The sequence below is a fragment of the Macaca mulatta genome, chromosome 15 (genome assembly GCF_049350105.2).
Source record: "Macaca mulatta isolate MMU2019108-1 chromosome 15, T2T-MMU8v2.0, whole genome shotgun sequence".
NCBI lineage: Eukaryota > Metazoa > Chordata > Mammalia > Primates > Cercopithecidae > Macaca > Macaca mulatta.
In genome coordinates this window covers 14,205,991-14,233,350 of record NC_133420.1, presented here as the reverse complement: position 1 = coordinate 14,233,350, position 27,360 = coordinate 14,205,991, and the positions used below count along the sequence as shown (strand labels likewise).

The following is a 27,360-nucleotide window of genomic DNA, read 5'->3' as shown; positions in this document are numbered from 1 at the left end:
TAGCCCCATGAAACATACTGAAAAGAAGAGCTGGAATGAAGCATCTGAGGCTTTCTCAGCAAACCCTGCACGCTCGGTTGCAGTTGTGGGTTTTTTGACCAACAAATGAAAGCATTCTAAGATGCCATGCACCTTCGGCTGAAGGGGGTGTGACTATCTATTCCCAGCCCCAGCCCCACAACCAGAGGATGCGTTTCCTCACAGCTTTCTCCTGCAGCTCAAGGAGGGAAAGCGTTTGGAATTATTTGACTTCTCCCCTACACTCAATGGAACTTTGGAATTATTCTTCCCACCCTTGCCAACCACAGGGCTTTCTCATGTCTATGGGCATGTGTGAAGGTTTCTTGGGTATGCAAAGATGCAGGGAGGGCATCTCGTCGATGGAAAATGGGATTCTCATGGGCATGGCATGAAGTGACACCACAATTCCCTACATTGTTTGCTGTGGTTTCTCATTGGGACGTGGCACCGACTAGAACCAAGGCTTTGGGAAGCCAACAGGCTACTGGGCTTGGCCACAAACATGGTAATGACGACTGCAAGGAGAATGGGGCGGGGGCTGCCCTGACTGCTCTGGGGCTTTCAGAAAGGAAATGCCAAGGTCTAAGCTTGAGTAACAGGCAAGACACTGCAGATGTTCCATCCTGGCCTTGAATATTTCATTCTTGCAGCCACAGAGCGGCAATGACTGAAAATCCGACTCCACATTTAGTAGTGTGGGTTGCACGGTGAGCTGGGTTCTAAAGTCGCCAAGTGTTTATGTGAAAGTCGGGTCACTGCTTAAGGAGTGGGGCCGTGACACGCAGAACTAGGACATTCATGTGACCTCAGATGGAAGTGAGAATCGTGATCCCCTCCCCAATCCCCCTGAACCCACCTGGGCAGAATCATCACCTCCTCCTTTGTGTGAGGAGACGAGACCTCGCTTTCTCAGACATCTTCCCCCGAGACAGTTGTGTGGGGATATATTCTAGGGGCTTTACACGAAGAGAACCGTGCTCTAATGTGGACCCAAGCTGAGCGTACCAGTGCATATGTACTGAGCACGGCAGAGCTCTTGGCATGGATTGGCTCCGCCCAAGCCCCTGCACCAGGAGACAGGAGATCACCAAGCTCTCATGGCGTCCAGCAGCAGGAGATGCATCCCTGGGGTGGCCCCAGCACCCTAAATGCTTACCTGAGAGTAATGCCAGGTGGAGCTCAGCCCCAGTGAAGTCAGCAGCAGACCCTTGGGTGGCTTTGGGTGAGTTCTTGGGTACCCAAAGTCAGCAAACTTCTCTGCCATCCCAGGACCACAGACATACCCTCTCCAGGGAGGCCTCAGTGCCTTCCAGGTTATTCCTACCCCAGTGCTCAGCCTCAGCCCTGGGGTAGAACTGGTAGAAATAACATTTCTGTTATTTCTGTGGTTTTAGAGTCCTCTTTACCCATTGGTAGCCCCTCTCCTGTTACCAGTTGGGAATTCTTCGCAGTAATTTGCCTTTCAAATGACTGTACGACCTGTCTCCAACACCCTCTCTGTGTCAACCATGGCCTTTACTTTCTGAATTTGGACACGCTGATATCTGGGGCTGCAGGCGAATTTGCTGTGTGTGCCAGCCAGCATCCAGCCGCCCCTTCTTAGAGCTTTTGCTAAAAAGGGCTTACACCTGTGACTCCTTCCTTCGCCCCTTTGAGAAGTCAGTGTTTCTCCTGCAATGCAGAAGTGTCTTTCTCAGGCTGGGTGCAGTGGCTCACATCCGTAACCCCAGCGCTTTGGGAGGCATAGGTGGGTGGATCAATTGAGGTCAGGAGTTTAAGATCAGCCAGGGCAATATGGTGAAACCCTGTCTTTACTAAAAGTACAAAAATTAGCCGGGCGTGGAGGCACGTGCCTGTAATCCCAGCTACTCGGGAGGCTGAGGCAGGAGAATCGCTTGAACCCGGGAAGCAGAAGAGGCTGCAGTAAGCCAAGATCGTGCTACTGCGCTCCAGCCTGCATGACAGAGCAAGACTCCAAAAAAAAAAAAAAAAAAAAAAACAAGTGTCATTCTTAAGGACCTGAGAGCCATTCCTTAGAAATGTGACCTTCAGGAAAAATGGGCCTCCATCTCCCAGACTCTGTTGGGGCACAGAGTCCTCCTTCCGTAACTGCCACACAGCGGGCCCCACTGCACTGACCCTGCCCAGCCCTCTGTAACTCTTCACTGGAGCCCTCACTCCCTCCCGCACCCCCTCCCACTCTCCCTTCACAACACCCCTTCACCCCTGCACAAAGTAACACGGAACCACTCTGTCCCCGGCTCTCAGAAGTTGCTGAATAAAACCTGTCCTCACTGCTTTAACTAGTGTCCAGCTTGGCTCGCTGGTGACGATGTATCCAAAATGCCATATTTCACACATGGACTTGAGCGGGAGAGCAGCTCTCACGATGGCTTCCAGGACTGGCTGAGCTGGCGTTGTGGCCTCATTCACGGGGGCTGGGACGCCAGGATGGCCCCATATAATATGAAGAAAGGACTCTGTGCTGCAGGCTGGTGGGGGAAGACACAGCCATAGAAATGACTGGGAGGGAGGCTTGTTATACTCAGACCCCTAGAAACACGAGGGGCGGGGCCTCGCGGAAGCACCAGGGCCTGTCTGGAGGAACTGGGAGCAGGAGGAGAGTGCGGGCGGAGCCTGCACTGCGGTTCCCACGTTTCCCACGGGAAGGAACGGAGGAAGCAGAGTAAACAGGCTCAGGGCGGGCTGGTTTCAATAATGTCCCGGGCCCTGGGGTGTAGGGGCTGGCTGTCCCTAGCTGTCTGGTACCTGCCCTGGGGAGGGTGTGGGATCTGAACAGGTTGGTTTGCATATGGAAGGCACGCTTACAGACAAGTCATCTGCTATTTCTAGAAATTAGCCAACTCCAGAAGAAGCACTTCCTCCAGGGTTAGCAAGGCCCCAGATATCAGCGTGTCCAAATTCAGAAAGTAAAGGCCATGGTTGACACAGAGAGGGTGTTGGAGACAGGTCGCGCAGTCATTTGAAAGGCAAATTACTGCGAAGAATTCCCAACTGGTAACAGGAGAGGGGCTACCAACAGGTAAAGAGGACTCTAAAACCACAGAAATAACAGAAATGTTATTTCTACCAGTTCTACCCCAGGGCTGAGGCTGAGCACTGGGGTAGGAATAACCTGGAAGGTGCTGAGGCCTCCCTGGAGAGGGTATGTCTGTGGTCCTGGGATGGCAGAGAAGTTTGCTGACTTTGGGTACCCAAGAACTCACCCAAAGCCACCCAAGGGTCTGCTGCTGACTTCACTGGGGCTGAGCGCCACCTGGCATCCTGCTTGCCAGCCAAGCCCCTCAGGATAGAGAATGAAGAAGTCTCCTGAATCTAAAGGGAAGCCCCTTCCTCCCTCGACCCCTGTGCCCTCTGTTCACAAGGCCTAACAGTGCACCAGCTACGAAGGAGAAACATCGACAGGGTCCAGCTCCAGTCACACACAGGATAATTAAGAGCAAATTTGAAACAGAGGGGCAATAAACCCATAGCTGGCATAGAACCCAAATGGCCAAGGATTCAGAATGTGGGGGTGCACACTCACCCACCGCACCTGCTTCCCCCATTGTCAATTTCTTCTCTTTATTATTTCCTTTCTTCTACTTTCTTTAGGCATAATGTGATCATTTCTTCTTAAGGTGGGGGCTTGGGCCATTGACTTAAGCATTTATTTTTCCTACTAGAACCATTTAAAGCTATAAACTTGCCATCCCTGCAGCCTTAGGTCATGTAAGATTAGAGTGTTAGGTTACCAAGAGGGAAAGCTCTGCTATCAGGAAGCACAGTGAGTGCCCCAGGAAACCTGCTGTGATGGTTCCACCAGGCCATGCTGGGATCCTAATGCCCACAGATGAGCAGGTAAAGAACGGAGTTACTGTATATCAGTGGGTGTTTTATACTGATTACATATATTGGTGGGTAGTTGACCCTGATTATGTACATTGGTGTGTAATTGACTCTGATTATGTATATTGATCAGTAGTTGACCCTGATTAGGAATATTGGTGGATACTTTACCCTGATTATATATTTTGGTGGGTAGTTCACCATGATTACATATATTGGTGGGTAATTGACCCTGATTATGTACATTGATGGGTAATTATTAACCCTGATTATGCATATTCATGGGGAATTATTGACCCTGATTATGTATATAGGCGTGTAGTTGACCCTGATTATGCATATTGGTGGGGAATTATTGACCCTGATTGATTATGTATATTGGTGATTGTATATATTTATGGGTAGTTGACTCTGAGTATGTATATTGGTGGGTAATTATTGACCCTGATTGTATATATTGCTGGGTAATTATTGACCCTGATTATATATATTGGTGGGTAATTATTGACCTTGATTGTATATATTGCTGGGTAATTATTGACCCTGATTGTGTATATTGGTGGGTAGTTGACCCTGATTATTGTGAGCTGGTGAAGTGGCTCCTACTTAGGATGAGCAGAGAGGAGTGTGTCTAAAATTCAGGAGATTCAAGGAAGCACCCATGGGTACCTCCCTGCCTAGTGGTGACCATGACAAAGCCACTACAGTGACCAGAGCCTGACGAGAGCTCTGACTCAGGTCTCAGACACCTTGGAGATGAATGTGCAGCTTCCCCACTGGGCAAACAATCCAGACGGTGAAGGGAGCCCAGAAATGCAATGGCCGATGAAGCTTCAGTAATGGTCCCATGGGGCTGCGTATATCTGTGCAACTTGAGGGGTGGAGCACAGACAGTCATGTGGGACCCCAACCGTGTCCTCCCAGACGCATCCTCCTCGTGTGCACAGGCAGCTCTCGGCTGCATGCCCCATGACTCCTCGCTTGAAGGTTTTCTCTGGATGCTGAAGCATGCCCAGCCCACACCAGGCAGATTGCATTGCAGGCTGGTAATGTCCCTGTTGTGGCCCTCAACCGAGCACAGCCAGATTGGAGGGCAGAGCAATCTGAGTGTGCTCTACACAGGGCCGAGGGAGACCCCACCAGAGATCCTCCCTTCCTGTGTTCTCTTTATAGTGACTCTATACACATGATGGGTACCTTTTCCCAGTCAAGATAAGCTGAGTAAAATTTTCCTGCATCGGTAGTAACAAGTGACTCTACCTGCAGAGTGGGAGACATCGGTGACTTAGGCCATTACTTAGCTCAAGCGTGCCCTCTCCTACTGGGATTGTGAAATGCATTTCTTTTGCTAAATGGTGAGTTCCACTTCCCATTGTGGCCAAGGAGCTCCCATTTGACCAAGCCTCCCTCAAGTAGCAATGATCAACTCTGGACAAAATGCAGAAACCACTCTCCCAGGGCAAACAGACACTGCAGGTCGGTCAGCACCTGGAAGAAGGTGACAGCACGGGATGAGTTTCCCATTCTCACTGCTTTTATCTGGAGGACAGGCCCTGTCTGTGCCACATGGAGCAGATCAAACTCTGGTAGACACCCTGCAATTTTGCTGGCTTGAAGAACCAGAGGACAGAGTCCTAGGCAATGATAGCTGCTGGAAAGTGAAGAGAGAAATTCAAGGAAGAAGAGAGCCAAAGAGAGAGCCCCAAGTTCTATGCAGAAACCGTCCAAATCTCAGGCTAACCCCTAAAAAATGAATACCCAGGTAAGACATGAAGCGGCCCAGCAAAGGCTAGAAGAACTGACTGAAATGTGAACTGAATTGCTGTGCACCACAGAGGAGGCAGAGCTTACAGCTGGAGGTCAGGTAACTTCCTGCTTCAAAACAAAAACCACGCCAGGTGTGGTGGTTCACTTTGGGAAGCCCAGCACTTTGGGAGGCTGAGGCGGGCGGATCACCTGAGGTCAGGAGTTTGAGACCTGAAGGGGACCGGCTCCTCCACATCTGTGAGTGTTTCTCGTCAGTTGGGACGAGAGACTGAGAAAAGATATAAGACACAGAGACAAAGTATAGAGAAAGAACAGTGGGCTCAGGGGACCAGCACTCAGCATACAGAGGACCCGCACCGGCACTGGTCTCTGAGTTTCCTCAGTATTTATTGGTCACTATCTCTACTATCTCAGTGAGGGGGATGTGGCAGGACTACAGGGTAATGGTGGGGAGAGGGTCAGCAGGAAAACATGTGAGCAAAGATCTCTGTGTCATAAATAAGTTTAAGGAAAGGTGCTGTGCCTTGATGTGCACGTAGGCCAGATTTATGTTTGACTATACACAAACCTCTCAGTGCATTAAAGAGCAGTATTGCCACCAGCACGTCTCACCTCCAGCCATAAGGAGGTTTTCTCCTATCTCAGTAAATAGAATGTACGACTGGGTTTTACACCCAGACATTCCATTCCCAGGGACGAGCAGGAGACAGATGCTTTCCTCTTATCTCAACTGCAAAGAGGACTTCCTCTTTCACGAATCCTCCTCAGCACAGACCCTTTATAGGTGTCGGCTGGGGGACGGTCAGGTCTTTCCCTTCCCTCGAGGCCATATCTCAGGCTGTCCAGTGGGGAGAAACCTTGGACAATATCCAGGCTTTCTTGGGCAGAGGTCCCGGCGGCCTTCTGCAGTGCATTGTGTCCCTGGGTACTTGAGACAGGAGAATGGCATTGACTTTTACCAAGCATACTGCCTGCAAACACTTCTTTAACAAACCACATCCTGCACAGCCTTAAATCCATTAAACCTTGAGTCAACACAGCATGTGTTTCTGTGAGCACAGGGTTGGAGCTAGGGTTACAGATTAACAGCATCTCAAGGCAGAAGAATTTTTCTTAGTACAGCGCAAAATGGACTTTCTTATGTCTTCTTCTTTATACATAGACACGGTAACAGTCTGATCTCTCTTTCTTTCCCCCACGGAGACCAGCCTGGCCAACATGGCAAAACCTTGTCTCTACTAAACATACAAAATTTAGCCAGGCCTGGTGGCGGGCACCTGTAATCCCAGCTACTCGGGAGGCTGAGGCAGGAGAATTGCTTGAACCCGGGAGGTGGAGCTTGCAGTGAGCCGAGATTGTGCCAGTGCACTCCAGCCTGGGTGACAAGAGCGAAACTCCATCTAAAAAAAAAAAACAAAACAAAAACCAAAAACAAAACCCAGCACTTTTCACAGGAATATAACAAAACCCAGAGTTTATACACCATTCAAACTCTTCAAGAAATGATCCAAAATTATTATACACACGAAGAAAGGAAAATATGACCATTTTTAAGAGAACTGGCTTTTAGCCAACCTGGAGGCAGCTGACTGGGACATGCCAAAGAAGTGACCACAATACTGAAGCATGTGGGGGAAATAAATGTGCTCAGAATGAACGAAAAGACAGGTGCTCTCAGCAGGGAAACAGCAACTGCAAACAGTAACCAAGTGGAAATTCCAAAATTAAAAATCACAACATATGGAATGAAAATTCACCAGGTACAGCTAAGAGAACAGCTAAGAGAAGAATTGAGACACCTCCATCACGTGCGACGGCTTCAGGCAAGCTCTGCAGTGCTGTGTCGTGGCATCTCCAGCATATGTAGATGTGATGCGTGTCAGCAATGACATGAGGGAAAGCCCCTGTGCCGTCACAAGGTCTATGACATGAGGCAGAGCAGGGAGGACGCACCTGTGCCATCACAAGGTCTTCACGTTTTAAGTAAAGGACACAGTGCTTGCTTCAAGTCCACTGTGAATTAAGGATGTCATCGTCACCCCTAGAGCAGACACTTTTAAAATAATGCAGCGGGATAACGAAACAGCTGACACATGAATTGAGATGAAATTGGGAAGAACGGAGCCATTAGGGCTGATGGGACACCCTCTGACCTTCCGTAACATCTTCCAAGGGGCCCTCGGTCCTCTTTCTTCACCACTTTCTTCACAGCCCGCTTTCTTCCCCACCAGTCCTCCAGGAACACGTCCTCTCCCAACAGCCCCTCCGAACCAGACGCTTCACCTCCCTAAGAGGTGGATTCCAGTCCAGCGTCTTCCAAACTCCCTTTCTGGCTCTCGCGCAGTCATGCTCTGGTCCACATGAGAGTTCTTCTGGGGTGCACCCAGGTTGGGTGCCTGTCTTCTGTAACTGCTGCCCCATCATCCTCTCCTCTCTGCACAGTTGTCCAGACTGTCCCTGGGCCTGGGCTCTGACACTGGCCCTGCGGGAGAGGTGGGCTCTGGCTTCCCCATGGCTGTCATGTGGGGCACGGGGCACTTTCTGAGCTACAGGTGCTCACACGAGCTCCTTGCACTCATCTGTGTGGCGTCTGAAGACTGGTGCAGAGACTTGCACACCTGAGATGGGCGTGCCGGTTGGCGTGGCCACGTCTGCCTGCTGCAGGTGACACCCGCTGCAGCCATGTCACCCCTGGAGCCCGGCAGACGGGAGATGGAGCTGGGCATAGGTGGCATCTGCTATGAGTGAGAACCTCAGACACCTCATAAGAACCAAGATTCATCTTGAGATGCAGAAAGTGGAACCCAAATGGAATTGGGTTTCTTTTATTTTTTATCTTATTTTTTGAGACAGGGTCTTGCTCTGCCACCCAGGCTGAAATGCAGTGACATGATCATAGCTCATTGCAGCCTCGACCTCCTGGGCTCAAGCAATTCTCCCACCTCAGCCTCCCTAGTAGCTGGGATTACAGGTGTGCACCACCAAGCCTGGCTAATTTTTTTTTTTTTGGTAGAGATGGGGTCTCACTACGTTGCCCAGGCTGGTCTCCAACCCCTGGCTTCAAGTGATTCTCTCACCTCCACCTCCCAAAGTGCTGGGAACACAGGCATGAGCCACCATGCCTGGCCAGAACTGAGTTTTTTTAAAATGCAGTCTTGACCTACCGCTGAGGCCCTGTTTAGGGGCCGGCCCCTTCCTGAGCAGCTGATTGGTCCATACAGCCACCCTGCCCTATTCAGATGGGCTCACTCGGGGGCCACTCCCCACCAGCCCTCATTGCCCCAAGGCCAGGTACCAGACAATCAGGGACAGCCGCTATGCCCTGGAGCAGAGAAATGACTCATGTTAGCTGGCCACAGGCAGCCGGGTCACCCGCTACCCTTTCTGCTCCCTCCCCTGAGCTCCGCAGGCTATTGTCCTGTCCCGGGAGCAAGCCACCCAGTGTGGTGCTGCCCGACAGCCGCCCTCTCCTGGGGAGAAGCAGGTCACTAAGAGTCTGCCTCTCCTCGCTCCCAGCCCACTGCGAGGTTGCGCCATCGAAAGAAACTTTAAATTCTACAAACCGCCAGGGTCAGGAAAGGCACCTGTGCAAGGTGGGACCTCCGGTGGCTGCCCCCAAGCTGGGAACTTCCCGTCCCAAACCTACCCAGGCACAGAGAGGGACAGCGTGGAGCCAGGCCCTGGCGGCAATGCTGGTGTGGTTCCCCGGAGGACAGGACTGGCTTCCCCGGTGAGCTCAAGCCTGAGCCACACCCTGCCTTGAGCTGCTGTCCCCTCTCCCCATGTCTAGCCTCACGGACTCAGTGTCAGTGCTGAGGGCCCTGGTGGCCCTGCCCAGTCCCCCTCTGGGATGGCAGCTGAGCTTGGTCCCAGGCCTTCTGGTCTTACTTGTGCAGGACCGAGGAGCAGAGCCCTGCCCCCACCCACCCCTAGAGCCTGAGCTCCGTGGGCGGCTGACCTGCAGGAAGCACCCCCGAACCTTCAGGCCGAGTCGCCAGCACACAGACCCCTGCCAGGCCCTTCCAGGCCCCTCACACTGTTGGCCTGCGGCACCCACCATGGAGAACTGGGCCCAGGCTGGTTCCCTGTCCTTCCTCCTGCTTCCCACCCCCTCCCTGCACCCAAGAAGCACCCAGCCAGCATCCCCCACCCCGAGGAACCCCACAGACAGGCGGAGTCTGAAGCTCTTTATGGAGAACCAGGAGAGGGGACGCAGGGCAGGGGGAAGGTGGGGGGTGGTAGGAAGGGGTGTGGCTGGCCGGGTTCTGCAGGGGTGGGGAGATTTTCCGTGTTCCTGTGAATGATGGATGTGCTGGGTGGTACCGTCCTTGGGCTGCTGAGGAGCCAAGATGCCCCCTGCCCTGGTAAGCGGGGGAGGGTGAATGAGGCCACGACAGGGAGGGTGGCGGGGGGATGTGACGTGGGAACGCATATGCTCTTGGGTGCTGCAGTGTGGGGGCACATGTGAGCTCTCAGGTGCTATGGTGTGGGGGCACATGTGGGCTCTAGGGGGCTGCAGGGTGGAGGCCTATGCTGGCTCTTGGGGGCTATCGTGTGGGGGGCACACACTGAGATGGGCTCTTGGGGGCTGTGGGGTGGGGACACATGCAGGTTCTCAGGAACTAGGGTGTGGGGGCAGATGCCAGGCTTTCAGGGACTACGGTGGGGGGGGTCACATGCAGGCTCTCGGGGGCAATGGTGCGGGGGGCACACACCAAGCTCTCTGGCTGTAGGTAGGGGCTCCAGCCTCCAGATTGGAACAAATGGAGCAGGGACCCCCCTACACACAGGCTGCCCACAGAGCTCCCTGCCGAGTGAAGAGGCATTGGGGGCAACTGCAGGCCAAGGGGAGGGTGTGGGAAGGACAGCGATGCTGTCCGGGATTCTGGCTCTGCCCACACCTGGGCAGGTGACCTCGGGTGAGTCTCCGAACCTCTGGTCCCCTCGTGCAGCCAGCAAGGGGCCCATCTAACACAGCGAGCACAGGCACGCCTGCCACTTTGCTGAATCTTTGAGCAGGTAAGAGGAGTCACATCAGGTAAGAGGAGTCACAAGGACGGCTGAGGGTGAGTGGTGCTGAGGAGGAACCTGAATCTCCCGCCTGCTCCCGCCCAGGGGGCTGCAGGGTAGACACCGTCTCCACCAGCAGCCAGCAAAGGCGGGCTCAGCGCTGTGGGCTTCTCAGCTTCCCAGGAGTCACTCCCAGGGCAGGAGCAGAGGCTGGTGCCTGAGTGCGGGCAGCTCAGGAGAAGATCTCCCACCTGCCTGGCCTAGGTGGGGCGTCTCCCACCCAGGTAGGAGTGCAGTGGGTGGGAGAGACCCCAGGGCCTCTTGAAGCGCCACTGGGCCTAAGGCTGGATTTTCTCAAATGTCCTCTAAAGCTGTTCACTCACCCTAATCACTCCCTGGAGAGCAGGCTTCTGCAGGAGAAGGAAGCACAGGCAAGTCAGGAGACCCCCAGGAATGCAGTCAGGACCGGGGCCCCTCATCAGCCACCAGCTCCACCACCCCAGGAAGGACAAAGCCAGAATTAGACGCAGCACAGTTACACGCCCATGCAACGCGGCTCTGCTGATGTCCCCACGCAGGGACACGGGGGGCTCTGCAGGGCTGTGCCTCCTACCGCTCTGCCTGGAGGATGAGGATACTCTCCGTGCTAAGTCCGCGGGCTCCCGCGGCCTTCTCAAAGTCCTCCAAGGCTTCCAGGTTGTTCTCGGGGTCTCTGCAGGTTGGTGCCAGGACAAGATGTGGGCGCCCGAGGCAGCATGGGCAGACGGTACCCCGTCACAGCCTGGAGGCCTGAGCTGGGCTGGGGAGGGGGACCTCGCCCACCATGGGGGTACTTGAACCCAGAGGCCCTCAGGCTGGCAAAGCGGGACCAGGGTGTCGTACGCAGCTGAGAAGGCTCCCGCGGCAGCAGAACTGGGAGAATGGGAAGGGTTCTCCGTCCATCCCCAGGCATCTCCCGGAGTGAGGATGGACGGCAGGACAGGCCCACCCTGGAGGAAGTGCCTCTCCCCTCGGGGTCACCAGGGCACTGCCTGTCCCATTCCTCTGTCGTTTGCAAAACCCTGGATCCAGGGAGAACTCAGGAGCCTTCACGGGCCTCGTCCTCAGACAGGGATGGCACTGACATGTCACTGTCTGTGGGAGCCACGGCATCCGGAATTCAACCCTGGGAGCTGGAACATTCTTTCCACACAGACTCCTGCTCGCATCCCCGTTCCTCTCCCCTGCTGGACACCCTGCAGGAATGCGCTCAAGGATGACCTGCCCCGGGGGAGGGCCTGGCCTGCTGTGGGACACGTGTGACCTCTGAGCCCCTGTGCCAACAGCCGCGGCTCCTTTCTGCATTCACTGCAGAGACCTAGGCCGGGGCATCCGAAATCCTGAACTCCAGGGGTGAGAATTGGGGCCTTTATCAGGAAAACTCATCCTAAGGAAACTGCAGTGGGTTCCTGGGTCCCAGTGGCTTCTCCCATGGGGAAGAGGGTGCAGGAGGCCGCGGGAGGAGGGAGGGCGGGTGGAGGCTTGGGTTGCAGGGTGTGGGTGCGGGACCCACCCACGAGCTTCACCCCTCGGATCGGCTTCCCGTGCAGCTCGCCCTCACAGTAAAAGATGTAGTGGTCCTTCACGTGTGACCTGATGATGTATGTCACGTGCTTGCCGCCATCTGCAGGAGGACAGCAGCACAGTCCTGAATTAGCCACCAGGGCCTTCAGAGAGGATCCCGGGACAGCATGTGGCACCCGGCCCAGCAAGCCCCACAGCTCCTGCACCCTCCCAGCCTCCCAGAGCTCTCCGACCCAGGGTCCCCACCAGGCCTGAGCCCCAGGCCATGGGACCCGCACTTCCCAGGAACCTGATGCACCCGAGAGGCGGCCACATCCCAAACCAGTGAGTCACCAGGGGTTCCTCCGGGTACGAGGTCTTCAGAGGTGGGAGTTGGGGTGCAGGACCCCACAACCAAATACGACCCTGCTCCTGGCTCCACCAGAGCCACAGTCAGAGCTACAGGGAAAGCCCTGAGGGACTGTCCCAGGACAAACCTGCCACACCTGGTGTTTGGGGTCAGGTGTTCACATTTCTAATGCAAATTGACCAGTGGGACAGGAGAGTGGGCTTTTAGTGGAGTCAGAAGGCAGCAAAAGACTGTGGCTCAGGCTGCGGGACTCACCGGCTGTGTATTTTCCCGGCTTGTCAGTTTTCTCCAGGATGACCTTCATCTCCCAGCACTGGCCACTTATCCTGGAAAACAGAAGCTCCCTGGCAAAGCGGCCCTGGCCTGTGCCTCCCCTGGCCCTGGAGCAACCGCGCTGCAATGCCCTTGCCTGAGCCGGAACACCCGCTGGAAGTGGGCGGGCAGCCAGTGCCTTCTTGGGGTGGGCTTTTGGCCTGGGAAGCCTTTTGCTACCTTCTGACTCCACTAAAAGCCCACTCTCCTGTCCCACTGGTCAATTTACATTAGCAATGTGAACACCTGGCCCCAAACACCAGGTGTGGCAGGTTTGTTCTGGGACGGTCCCTCAGGGCTTTCCCTGTAGCTCTGACTGCGGGCCCTGCCTGCCGGCTCTGATTCTGGCTGGGGGTAAACACCTTTTCCCAAAGGGGCCTGCACGGCACCAGACATTCCCTAGTCGGAGGAGGTGGTGGGTGGTACCCAGCACCGCCTCTGATAGCCCACAGGGGCCTCTGCCCCCTCAGGCCCCCTTCAGCCAAGGCACCTCACTGGCACAGTTTGCCCTCAAGCATTTCAGGAGGGGCTAAGAGGGGCCTCCCAGCAGGTCTGCCCACATCCCCAGCACCAGAGCTCTCCTGGGTGGGGAAAGGGAAGGCCCTAGACCAGGTTGCAGGCTGCCTGGTGGCTGGCAGACACTCACAGCATGGTGGCCTTGGCTTCCAGGTTGCCCCCTTCCAGGGTCATGAGGGTCAGGGGTGTCACCGATTCCAGATTCATCTCAGGGAGCTCCCTGTCCACCATCATGGCCTTCAGATACCACGTCCCTGACACCTGAAGAAGGCTCCTCTCAGGCTCAGGCCAATCGCTCCAGAGCCTCCCCCTTCCCTGGCCTGCAGCCCCCAGACTCTACCGCACCCCAAGGGCTGGAGACAGGGAGCATTCCCCACTCTAACCCACCCAGAAAACACCCAGCATCCTTGCCAGGCCCACCTGAATGTGGCTCCAGCCCCCGCAAGTTGGCCAGGACCACAGAAACCCTCACCCCCAGGAGAGAAGTGAAGTCAGCCAGGCCCCCACCCTCCCAGCCCTGCCCCTCTGTACCCCGGCCCCCGCAGACCAGACTCCTGCTGTCCCATCTCATCATCCTTCAGGGCAGGGCTTTAATGCTCAACCTGAAAATGAGGGTCTCCTTGGATGGGGGGGATGGGGTCTCCCTCCAGCAGTGTCAGCCTCGCCCTGTGGCCCCCTCCAGCCCACCCTCTCCATCCGGGCCTCACATCCTGAATCTCCTCATCTGAGGCAGGAGGTGGTGGGCCTGCAGGGCAACAATGAGGCTGAGGTTGATGGCCAGGAGCAGGGCCTTCATCTGTGGGGTCTAAGTCCACGGCCGCCTGACAGGTTGCTTGCTGGGGCTGGGAGAGGCTGTGCCACTCCTCCCACAGCCGCCCTATATACCACTGGACTCAGGGTCCCCTGGGGACCTGGCACAGGTGACTGACCAATCCCTTCCTGGATGTAAACCACGGCCAGTTCTGCAATGGAGTAGATAACGTGCCATTGTTGTTGGAGGCTGTTGAATAACAGCTTGCTAATCCCAGAGGATCATCCGGACAGGACCAGGTCCAGAGGAGCGGGTTTGCAGATTTCACCTGGAAGGAAACTGAAGGGAGTGAAGGGTGTGCAGGCCTCCGTGGGGGCACGTGTATGGCAGTAACAGGCACCCTCCAGCCATCCCACACGCGCTGACGTGCACACTGCCAAAGGGATTGCGGATTGGAGTCTGAGGCCCATGGGCTTGGGTCTCGGCTGAACTTCCTGCCTCTCTGGGCAGGTTACTTGGCCTCAGATTCATCGTGGAAAAAGTGGGACCCTCCTGTGCGAACACGGTACCGTGTGCATTTAAAGAGCGTGTCCGCACTGCTGAGCACGGTGTGCAATAAGGAACCGCTCTGCCCCCCACACACTGCAGCAATAGGTCAGACAGACAAGACCAAGGCAGGTGTGTGTGTGTGTATGTGTGCATGTGTGCACATATATACATGCACACACACACACTCACTCACTCACATGAAACCAGGAATGGAGGAGAAGCACAGGCTGGTGATGGGGCAGAGGCAGGGGCCTGTCAGCCCCAAGTCTCAAGGCAGGCAGAGAGGGCCTGGGTCCAGCTCCTGGCAGTGATGGGAGCAGCTTCCCTGACTCCAGAAAGGAGGCTGAGAAACCCTTCCTGACACATCCCAGGGCTGTTACTTCTTATAACTTAGTGGAGCACTGTGGGCATAGGAAGGCAAGAGGACATCGACACAGCCTGGAGAGAAGCTGAGACACGCCATCATTGGAAGGGGTGACTTTATCTGTGACATCCTCCGCATCACTGCAGAGCAGAAGCCTGGGACCCAGGGCAGAGGCTACGAAACACTGTTAGACAGAGGACAATGACAACAAGATAGTGGAGAAAGGCAGAAATGCAGAGACACAATATCCTCACCTTGAAATGAGCAAGGCCAGGTTCCAAATTACCATAGTCAGAACGGGAGACGCCAGTACTTCTCCATTAGAAAGAGAGGGCGAGGGTTTTAAAAGTTCACACCAATGTTGAAGGTTTGGAACCAAAATTGTGAAATATACAAAGGCACTGCCCCAACAGCTAAACAATTATATTTTTATAGTTGTTACAATGAAGAATTCTTAATTGTTAATTGTAATTAATACTTAATTCTTATTAAGTACACATACAATAGTTTAAAAAATAGGCCACATACCAGGCAATATGGGGAATTCCACAGAATCAACACAGCAGAGCCTGCCCTTTTTAGCTATAAGGCAATAAACTAGAATCAACAACGAACAGAGTGTTACATAAAGAGAAATATAAACTTCAAGTCTACAGCCTCAAATGCATCTATTACATGGTAAAAAAGTAAGTTAGGCATTCAAATATAAAACAGTAACATATAACCTAAAGAATTTAGAAGACAGAAATAAGAAAGAGAAATCCATGGACCAGAAAATAAAGAAGAACCGCACCCGCAAACGCAAAACTGGCTCTTAGAGGAAAATGCAATGCAACGGGTAGACCTCTGGCAAGACTGGTGAAGAAAACAATGAAAAAAGCAGCAGTTCAACACCACTAGGAAAGGCGAGGTGACAGACACTGTAGATGGAGGCCAAAGAGAAGCTCATGTGACTCAGGGAAGCGGGGGGCGGAGGCACACGCCCGGCAGGGTGGGAGGTCCTTTGCCACTGTCATTAAGTCTGTGGTGTTGTCACGAGGCTGCACAGACAGGTCAACAGAACAGGAGAGAGCCCAGAAACAGACTGGAAATGGAATCGGAAAATAAGGGGCACAGCGAAAACATCTGAGGGGAAAATATGGAATAAATGAAGCTTTTATCCGTATGAAAAGGACATATCCATTTAGCTTCCTACCTCACACGGCACACAGTTGATTCCGGGCAGATTAACAGGCTTAATGTGAAAAACAAAACTTTAAAAACCTTTGGTAGAAACAATGGGACAATCCCTTTGTGACCCAGAGGCAAGTTCAAAAGTGGTGGAAGGGTCATGTCTTGTACAGAGGCAGGAGGCAAGCCAGACGGGAGGGAAAGCCCTGCCGTGTGTTCGGCTGCACGGTTTCAGCATGCAGAGTGCACGAGGAACTCCTGCCAATGATGTAGACAAAGACAGACAACGGGAAGGAAGAGCGGGCAGAGGATGGGAAAAGGCCATCGGGGGAAGAGGTGACCCGGATGCCGCAAGGATGGGAAGACAGGCTGAGTAAGGAGAGGACAGTCTCAGGGCCCGAGGCTGAGCGCATTCCTCACTCTGACAGTAATGTGGGGAGGATGAGGTGCATCAGGAAGCACCCGTGGGTGCAGGCGTTGGAGAGCAGTGGCCCAGCTGCGAAGCTGGAGACAGCGTGCTCTGAGACTCCGCAGTTCTGCTGCCTCCTGCAGACCCTAGGATGCCCCTGCGTGGTCCTTGCCATGCGCAAGCGGGGAGCTCCCCTGGACATGAGTTTGTGAGATCTGCCACGGCTGTCTCTTTCCACGGCACTGGGGGGCCCCGGGCTGGTTCAGGCGCACCAGGGCCTATTGAAGCTGACAGTCACTCTAGCTTAGAAGCTCCTGCCTTCCGGGGTAGTCTTCATTTTCAGGAATATTCCCACCATTCCGTGTGCCAGTGCACCTGGCGTCATGACCCAAGGATGCTGCGCTGCACATCACAGCGGGACATGAAGGGAAGTCGGCGGGTCGGGAAGGAGAGGCAGGTTTTGCCCCTGGGGGAAGCCGGAAGCAAGTCGTGGTCAGCGCTTCCGAGCCCCCAGTGTGCACGCCTGTAAGCGGGGATTCAGTCCTCTTCAGTGTCTGTCAGTCCCCAGTGTGCACGCCTGTGAGCTGGGATCAGTCCTCACCAATGTCCCTCAGCCCCCGACGTGAATGCCTGTGAGCTGGGATCAGTGCCCACCCATGTCCCTCAGCCCCCGACGTGAATGCCTGTGAGCTGGGATCAGTGCCCACCCATGTCCCTCAGCCCCCGACGTGAATGCCTGTGAGCTGGGATCAGTGCCCACCCATGTCCCTCAGCCCCCGACGTGAATGCCTGTGAGCTGGGATCAGTGCCCACCCATGTCCCTCAGCCCCCGACGTGAATGCCTGTGAGCTGGGATCAGTCCTCACCAATGTCCCTCAGCCCCCGACGTGAATGCCTGTGAGCTGGGATCAGTTCTCACCAATGTCCATCAGCCCCCGACGTGAATGCCTGTGAGCTGGGATCAGTCCTCACCCATGTCCCTCAGCCCCCGATGTGTACACCTGTAAGCTGGGATCAGTCCTTATCAATCTGTCAGCCCCCGATGTGCACGCCTGTGAACTGGGATCAGTCCTTATCAATGTCCATCAGCCCCTGACGTGAACGCCTGTGAGCTGGGATCAGTTCTCACCAATGTCCGTCAGCCCCGGATGTGCACACCTATAAGCTGGGATCAGTGCCCACTGACATCTCTCAGGACGGAATTCCTCTCTGCGTGAAAAGTTCTCCGTCATGAACACGCACGAATGCCCCGGCCAGCTCTGCGCTCCTTTGGTGGCCACCTCGCAAAGGAGAATTGATCAGAGCCGCTGCTTACGGGGCAGAGGCCCATGGCAGCATCACCACACACACATCCATGATGGCGGCCACGTGTGTCATGCGGCCCCCAACCGATGATGAGAAACGAACCTGAACTTCACGTCAAAGGGAAGGCTGAGTTATCTTTCTATTCTACTTATGGAAAATTATTTTCATAGGAAGCAATAATCAAGGGGTAACAGCCAAGAGATATAGAAAAAATAAGTTTGATAGAGGGATGCCAGGGAGTAACTAATCAAATCTTGTTTGTTTCTTCCATTTGATGATGTTTAGTGCACCTATCAGCTTTTTCATGTGTGAGCTTTGTGATTTTATCTCTTCCAATAAACATTTATTTTCATTTCTAATTTGGATTCATAATTTCTATTACTATTTAAAGTAACCCCCAAATTTTATATATATTTTAAGCCCCACAAAATCCATCTACTCCTGGCTATATCTGTGAGTTTAATTTCCTTTTAAAATAATCTGAATATATACCAACGAGATTTTCTAATGCCGGGCATGGGCGATGGGTGTTTTTATTCTCGGCTTGTTTCTGGGCACTGAAATAGTCAGGATTAGGACAGCGCACCACAGAGAACGTGCCCGAATGTGCTGGTACCTGCAAATCATGATAAAGGGAGGTAGCATGAATTGCACGTTCTTTTATTTGGATTCTTGCTACTCCCACGTTACTGTCAATATTTTTTCCTGGAGTTTGAAAAGCAAATGCCCCAAGGCAACCACACAGGGTGCAGGGGTTGTGGTGTCCCGAGGGTGGGGCTGTGGGCAGGGCCTGGACCCCCAGCACTGCGGCTCCTTCTCTGTCCCTGGGCTCCGTCCTCCTCAGTGGCCTGCAGAGCCTCTGTCCACTGCTGGGCCACTGACTAGGCTACGGAGAGACAGTGACGGTCAGGCTGCTCGGATCCCCTGGGCTAGAGGAACACGGGAGCGTTTCAGCCACCCCGTTGACCACCCATGAGACAAAGGCAGAGCAGCCGCCTGGTCACGGAGGATGAGCAGCCCCTTGCCCCGTCTCCTGGAGGCTGGCGCTCAAACCAGTAAAACCAGGGAATCCTGGGATTCTTCCTGCCCAGACACAACGCCCTTGTGGGGTTGCTTCCTGACACACGTTTAAAGGACGCACACATGTTATAAATCTTAGAAAGCTGGAAGAGGGGAGAAAATCACTTCCAATCCCACCTCCCCAGTGACTCACTCGCGAGTTGGAACCATTTCCTTCCTGTCTTTTTTCTAACAGAGTCTTGCGTGGATGCGGTGGCATAGATGTGTCATCTGCAGCAGGACGAGCCACAGACAAAACTCCTCAGACACCGGATTAAAGAAGGAAGAGGCTTTTTATTCGGCCGGGAGCGTTGGCAGACTTGCGTCTAAAGAGCCAAGCTCCCCGTAAAAGAAATTCTTGGCCTTTTTAAAGGCTTACAACTTTAAGGGGTCCACGTGAAAGGGTCCTGATAATTCGAGCAAGCGTGGGAAATGTGACTGGGGGCTACATGCATCAGCTAACAGAACAAAAAGTTTTACATACATGCTTTTTTTCCATACAGTGTCTGGAATTTACAGATGACACAAGTAGTTTAGGTCAGGGGTTGATGTTATTATTATTACTTTTTTTAACTCCTAGGGCCGGGTGTTGGTGCCAAGGTTGTCTGGCTATTTATCTTACTTTTGTTTCTTTCTAACTTTTTGCTTTCTCTCTTTCTTCCTGTCTTGTGAACTAGGCAAGGTGGGGGGGTGCGGGTAGGAGGGCAGCAGGAGTAGTAGTGGTCTCCTTCCTTATACCCACCTGGGACCAAAGGAAGCCACAGGAAGGACACTCAAGGGCTTTGTGGCATCTCTTGTGCACCCTGCACTTCCCCGGGGCCAAAGCCAAGGGCAAGGCCAGCTGTGGCGGGCAGCAGCCCCTCTGCTGGACACGCCACCTCCTGCTCCAAGGCCGAGGCTCCAAACTCGCTCCGCCCCCGAGCATCCGATTTCCTGAGTCCCCCTCCGAGAGCTCTGTGATTTGACCTCGAAGTTCCCGCCCGCCTGAATCTGTGTGTTTTAGGCCTGCGTGGACTTCCCTGTCCATGCCCTGAGTCCACCCGGCCGCTGCCATCCTTCAAAACCCAGCCTAGTCCTACCTCCTGGAGGAGGAAGGGGCCTGTCCACCTGGCCTCTGGGGCATCTTGGGCCAGGGCAGCTGCAGCAGTCCCTGCATGTCCCCGTCACAGGTGGGTGCCTGTCCTGAAGGGGCCCAGTCAGCCTGACAGGCCTCGGCCCTCTCTGGCCACCCAGGCTCCCTCGCCCTTCCGGGCTGGGCTCAGCAGAGGCTCTTGGGACTCAGCAGAGGCTCTTGAGGGTCAGCTGGGCTGAGCAGAGTCGCGGGTGGTGGAAGTGAGGGGATCTGCACTTGGGGGCCCAGGGCGTGGCAGGGGGGCCCAGGGCGCTTTCGTGGAGGGGCTCCTTCCCGGGAAAGGTCGTGCTGTGTTTGTGTTCTGGCTCTTTCTTCTGCCTGAATTCCTCTGAGGCCCTGGCTTATCTGAACACAGGACCCTGTGTGTCAGAGCATGCACCATGTCACGGTGAATGTCACACAAACAGGAACGTGCCTGGAGGCCGCCTGGACCTGTCTTCCTGCCCATCAGCTGCCAAGGTGATGCTGTGGACACGGCTGTCCCCACCTGCTTCCCCACTCATGGAGCTCCTCACAGGCTCAACATCCCCCTTCCAGAAGGCTGGTCCCGGGAGGGGAGTTGCCAGCATCTGGAAGCTGGGCAGCCCTCCGCAGCGCGGCCAGCATGGGGTCCATGAGCCAGGGGGTGGAGGAAACCCCATGACACGGGGAACACACTAAGCTCCTAGCCCAGTTCTTCTCCTGGGGGACCAGACGCCCTCACTCTGCGGCTGGAGAAGGAGTGCACAGGGGGCTTGAGGCCAGTGCAGGAACAGTCCCCCAAATCTTACTCTGGGATCGGCACTTTCCTGGAAGACCCCGGAGTAAGGAGAAGGAAGAGCAACGAGGAGGGAGGGAGCGAGTCCCAAACCAGGTGCCACAGAGAGGGGACGGCGTGACCCTGTCCAGGTCACCTCCTGGGAAACTGAGTCCCAGCCAGGCAGAACAGGGTCTCCTTGTTCCAGACACCACCCGCCACTCAGGCAGCTGCCACCTGGGAGGCCAGAGATGTCAGGTGGGGTCTTCAGACCACTAGCCAAGTGGAAGGAGGCCACGATCTCTGTCCTCCCACCTGCACACACACTCTCCCCCAGGTGAGCTCCAGGAAGTCCCTCTCTGGGGTGGGGGTGGATGCTAATGTTCTGTGCAGCTCTTTGGTTCAGTGAGTCCTTTTTGGTGAAAGGGCTCAGAGATGTGGCTAAAGCCTGTACCAGCCTTGCACTTCCACGAGGGAGGTGTTACCCTCGTGCCCCTTTCACGGGAGAGGAAGGTGAGGCTGGAAATGGTGAGTAAGGGGCCGAGCTCGCTCAGAGGCTGCACGACCCCGGCTCATACCCGCCAGCAATGTTAAGAGGCACTGGGAGCTGAGAAGGGCTGAGGGCGCCACACCAGGGGTGGACCGGGTCCGACCTGCCCCCTCTTCTGAGGCTCTCTCCTTCCTTCCTGTGTTGGCCTTTGGAGCCCACAGTTTCAGCGTCTGTCACGGACCCCACCACATACCCAAGTGCTGCTGAGGACTTTAACTCCGGCTTTTGAATTTTCAGTGCTTTCTGATTATTTGTAGACTCAACATCAGAAGAGGCTATTTGCCCTAATCTGAACACAGTATATTTTCATTGCAGATCATTTTTCTTAAAAATTGCATTTTTAAGAAAAAATGCAATTTATCTACAAAGTCACACCCCTCCAAAACCAAACCAAACCAAAACAAAACAAAAAACCTCCCTAGGGATAGTGACTGGGCTGCTGTCAGGTGTGTAACTGATTTGGGGATAATTCCCCCATCCTGTTGCTTTTCACTACTCTATGGTCCCCGCATCCTTCAGGGCAGGTGGCCTTTGCCTTGTGAGCATCATATATTTTGGGGGCATTTCCTGGGCATCTGGTAGACCCATAGGTGAGAATGGCCCCAGTGGTACTGGGCAGATGTGTGCACTGGGACGATGTTAGTGCAGGAAGTCAGGGCCCCGTCAGGGCTGTTGGTGGCTGATGTGGCAACCATTCCCCTCCCTGTATCCCCCAACACACCAGCACCCTCATGGATGGTAACTGCACTCCCCACTCCAGGGCTCGTCTGATTGATCTAATGGGGTGCCGTCCCTCTTGTCTGTGATTGCTCTGGAATGGGCCAGGAACCCCAGAGAAGAAACACGCAGAGGGCATCTGAGAACCACAGCAGGGGACCCAGTTGGGATGAGTCAGCCCTAAGGACCTCGAGGAGACAGCCAGTCCTTGACACCATCACGGAAGCCTGCCCCACGCCTGTACTCCAGCCACATAGCCATGCAGGGCCAGGTGGACTCAGCGGCGGGGGGCAAAGCATAGTGCCTGGCGTGGATGCCACGTGTGTTGAGCTAGCTGTGCTGTGGACAGGGCACTGGGGACAGGGCACAGTGGACAGGCAGGGGATGTGGGCACTGGGATGGGGAGTGATGACTGGTGTGAGCGCCCCTGGAGAGGGTGGTGCTGGGTAGCGAGAGGTCAGGGAGGCGTGGGGGCTTGGGACTGGCACTGGCCACGTCAGAGCAGCATGGCTGCTGATTCCCAGCAACATGGAATGAGGCTGCTTGGCAAAGCAACAGTACATATCTTTGAAACGGCAGCATCTGACCTTTAAAACAGAGGCAAGTCATGCCTGTCTCAAAACGATTAAATCCTCGCCTCAAACCATTATGCGGCTCACTGCACCCACGGAAAGCCAACATCAATACCAGCGTGCACGCTGGTGTCCCTGGCTTGGCTGTTTTTTGGGGAAATGGATATCAATCATGCAGCTCACTGCACCCCTGGAAAGTCAGCATCAATACCTGCATGCATGCTGGCCTCCCTGGCGTGGCCGTTCTTTGAGGTCACTGACTCGAAGCCCCCAGCACTGCCAGACCGGGAACCTGGCAAACCCAGGAACTCCAAGGCTCAGCTCAACAGCCACACCCTTCCATAGGCCAGAGGAAGCAAGAGCTTTATTTATTTCTCACGGTTCTCAGGGATTCATTGTCTTTGTTTCTGTTTTTTTGTTGTGTCTTGTGTTTTGGGAAGGGAGCCATGTCATAGGTTACTATAGAAACAAGCCCTGAACTAGACGGGTGACAAAGCTGTTATTCCTCAGGGAGGCTCTTGGACTTGAACCGATTGCGGGGCCATTCTTTAGAAAACGGCTGTTTTTGCTCTGGGAACATTTTTAAATTATTTCTTCTTCCTTTGCCTCAGTTGGGAGGAGCATCACACTACTGGATCACCTCTGTTCACTTTTTCTTTTTTTTTCTTCTTTTTTTAATTTATCCAAAACCCAGCCTGCCCACCACAGGATCTTGTGTGAAAAGAGGGCTTCGTGCAGGTGTTCAGAAGAATGTTTTCAGTTTGTACTCATCTCAGAAAATGCTTGTGAAATGATGTTAATAAAGAAAACAAGATGCCAACGTGCACATTCCGCCTGGGCCTCACGCAGCCCGGGCAAAATGCACCAAAATGTCAGCATGGAAAGGATTCACAGTGATCTCTAACTTCCTTTTCACACTTTTATCAAGTTCTTACTATTTATTTGTTTGCTTTTAGAGATGGGGTCTCACTTTGTTGCCCAGGCTGGTCTTGAACTCCTGGGCTCAAGCGATCCTCCTGCCTCCACCTCCTAAAGTGTTGGGATTGAAGGTGTGAGCCTCCACGCCGGGCATTGCTTTTTAAGAGCATATATAACTTAGCCATGAGAAAAACAGCAGCATTTTTCAGCAACAGTAAAAAGGAGAGAGGTGAGAGAAAGGTCCCCCAGCAGAGCCGGGCCAGGGTTGGGGGAAGAACTGTGGGCAGTGGGAGCAGCGACTCCAAATTCAGCCCCGGGCCCGGCCTGCAGGCCTGGCCAGCTCCAGTGAGGGTGGCCCCACCAGGGTGAAGGGCGGCTGTCCACGGCCTCCAGGTCACCAGCAGGGCCTGGCTTATGATCTATGAACTCCCGCCCCATCTAGAGGCTAGGGCTGTAGATGGGGAAGGGATTCGGTTACAGAGAGGGCAGGGTGGAGGGGAGGATAGAAAGGGACCAGGGAGGTCCAGGCCCAGTGGGGGCTGAGCTGAGCGGGGGAGGCGGGGCCGAGATGGGCGGGGCCGAGGAGTGGGAGGAGCGTGGTAGGGGCAGGTCCAGTGGGGCAGGGTCAAGGCTGTGTTGAGGGGCGGAGTGGGCGTGGTCGGGGCGGGGCCGGTAGGTGGGACCCGGCGGTGCGCAGCTGCACCCAGCCTGGAGCTGGGCAGACAGGCTGACCCAGGGACGCTGACCACCTACGTGAGCTTCCACTCAGCTTCAAGGCTGTGGGGATCGTTTCTTAGCCAAGGTGAATGGCCCTGAGCCCTCCAATGGGCTCTGAGCGTTTCAGTGTTTATTCTAAATGGGCTCCAACACGGAGTGCTCGTGCGCTCAAGAACCAGCTGGCCAGGAGCGCCTTCTCTCCCCAGTCACCCAGTGAGAAAGATCTGGAATGTTCATCCGCGGTCTTCCCAGTGGTCCTCTCCTGAGCACCCTGGGCATGGAGTTGGGGGACTGGGCACGCTTCTTCAGTGCGTGGTACTTTCTGTCCCTCCCAATGGCATTGGTCTCTCCCAAATTCCTCAGGCATAGGAACAGCCACAAGAGCAACTCACATTTCCCAAAGCTTTCTGGGGGCACGGCAGCGCCCTGGGCAGAGGGGAGACCTGCCCAGGTCAGCGGGTAGAAATCCCAGTGCTGCTTTCCGTGCCCGCCAGGCTCGATGACTGCCATACTTACCAGCTGGGGGAGCTGGTGAGCACTGCCAGTCTCCAGTGTCCACCCTTACTTACCCCGGGGCAGTGCTGCTTACAGCACGGGGACTCCGAAAGGCAAGGAGTTAAAGGCACACGGATCCTAGCACTTTGGGAGGCTGAGGCAGGTGGATCACTTGAGGTCAGGAGTTCAAGACCAGCGTGACCAACATGGTGAAACCTCGTCTCTACTAAAAATACAAAACATTAGTCGGGCGTGGTGGCAGGCATCTGTAATCCCAGCTACTTGGGAGGCTGAGGCAGGAGAATCGCTTGAACACAGGAGGCAGAGGTTGCAGTGAGCCGAGATCGTGCCACTGCACTCCAGCCTGGGCAGCAGGGCGAGACTCCCTCAAAAACAAAACAAAACAAAACAAAACAAAACAAAACAAAACAAAAAAACAGGCACACAGAGCAAGCGGCTGGAAAGCAGATGGAAGCGAAATGGGACCTTCCTCCTCCGAGCCTCCTGTGGATAAAAAGTCAAAGCTGGGCACTTCCCCTTGGCTCAACGGGGCTGGCGCCCTGAGCCCCTTTCATCATCCTCCCCACAGCCCTGAAAGTTCTGTAACTCCACTTTAGGGATCAGGGATTCTCGGTCCAGGGCCTGAGCTGTTTCTGGAGCTTTCACTCTGGGCAGTGTCGGGGAGGGGTCCCTGCTGCTTTCAGGTCTGGGCACTGCCCAGGACACCAGGGCTAGCCCGGAGTTGGGCCACCTGAGATTCTGAGGCTGCCCTCTCTTGAGCCCACGGTGCTGACTGGGGATCCTTCGTCTGGCAAACTCAGCACAAAGTCAGGAAAACAAAACGGTGTGCACAGAATGACACATTTCATGTTTTTGAAAACCTTTTGGCCAGGCTCAGTGGCTCACGCCTGTAATCCCAGCACTTTGGGAGGCCGAGGCGGGTGGATCACGAGGTCAGGAGATTGAAACCATCCTGGCTAACACGGTGGAACTCCGTCTCTACTAAAAATACAAAAAAAAAAAAAAAAAAAAATTAGCCTGGCGTGGTGGCAGGTGTCTGTAGTCCCAGCTACTCGAGAGGCTGATGCAGAAGAATGGCGTGAACCCGGGAGGCGGAGCTTGTAGTGAGCCGAGATGGCGCCACTGCACTGCAGCCTGGGTGACACAGCCAGAGACTCTGTCAAAAAAAAAAAAAAAAAAAAAAAAAAAAAAAAAAAAAAAAATTTACAGCCGCGCTTGTGTGTGAAAACAGGACGCAGCACTTCTGCCGCCCCACGTGCCAGTAATGCTCCGACTCCTTTACTCCTCATTCCCAGACCCAGGGGCAGGCTCTGCTGTCCTCTCCATTTTACAGGCAAGGAAACTCAGGCTTGGGGTAGAGACAGAGATGGCCTGTAGTGAGTGGGTCAGGAGCCTGGGACCTTTGGCTCCAGGGTGCCACATTCCCCCCACCTACACTCCCAGGTAGAGGAACTTTTGTTGGGGGTGGGTGGTTACTTTCTGCTCATCTCCTTCCTTTTTTTTTTTTTTTTTTTTTTTGAGACACGGTCTGGCTCTTTCCTCTGGGCTGTAATGCAGTGTCCTGATCACCGCTCATTGCAGTCTTGAACTCCAAGGCTCAAGTGAACCTCCCACCTCACCTTCCTGAGTAGTTGGGACTACAGGTGAGTGCCACCACACCTGGCAACTTTTTTTTTTTTTTTTTTTTTTTTTGCATTGTTTGTAGAGATGGGGTTTCACCATGTTCCCCAGGCTGGTCTCAAACTCCTGAGCTCCAGTGATCCACCGACCTTTACCTCCAAAAGTGCTGGGATTACAGGCGTGAGCCACCGCACCCAGCCTGTCTTCTTCTATATGACTTTATTTTTCTCCCATGAGCACTTATGACTCTTTTAATCATGAACAAAAAAAACCTTCCTGGTTGAAGTCCAGTCAAGCAAGGAGAAGGAAGCATGAAGGAGGAAAGCGCAGCTGGGAAGCAGTGTGTGAAGCTTAGTGACCACCCAGTGAGCGGGGGCGCCCCAGCCAGGCAGTTGCTCAGAAGCACAGCTCCAGACACAGGGACCCATTCTTTCTAGAACCTTCCCAGAGGATTGCTGCTTCCAGGGGGAGGTACTTGTTGTGATTTGTATGAGACATGAGTTGTCCGTTTCCTCTTCCTCATGACCAAATGTGTCTTTCCAATTACAGTCATTGTAAAAATGAAATGTGAGTGAACACGATGATTCCAGGGCAATGGCTGTCAACTGTGGCTGCTCTGTAGAGTCATCGGGGAAACCTCAAAAGATACTGAGGCCAGCTAGGCACAGTGGCTCATGCCTATATTCCCAGCACTTTGGGAGGCTGAGGCGGGAGATTGCTTGAGCCCAGAAGTTAGAGACCAGCCTGAGCAACATAGTGAGACTCCATCTCTACAAAACCTTTTAAAAATTAGCCAGGCGTGGTGGCACGTGCCCGTAGTCCCAACTACTCAATAAATTGAGGTGGGAGGATTTCTTGAGCCCAGGAGTTCAAGGCTACAGTGTGCTA

General features: G+C 54.2%; 1 pseudogene across 1 annotated transcript; it reads right to left on the bottom strand.

The window, feature by feature from the left end:
* Positions 1-8,742: 8,742 nt before the first annotated feature.
* LOC144334992 (lipocalin-1-like) lies at positions 8,743-14,887 on the bottom strand (annotated as a pseudogene). The gene is made up of 7 exons (XR_013405338.1): positions 14,095-14,887; positions 13,518-13,648; positions 12,815-12,885; positions 12,200-12,310; positions 11,261-11,359; positions 11,031-11,057; positions 8,743-9,998 (listed from the first exon to the last, which is right to left on the bottom strand). The product of XR_013405338.1 is annotated as a lipocalin-1-like (transcript).
* Between the last annotated feature and the right edge of the window lie 12,473 nt (positions 14,888-27,360).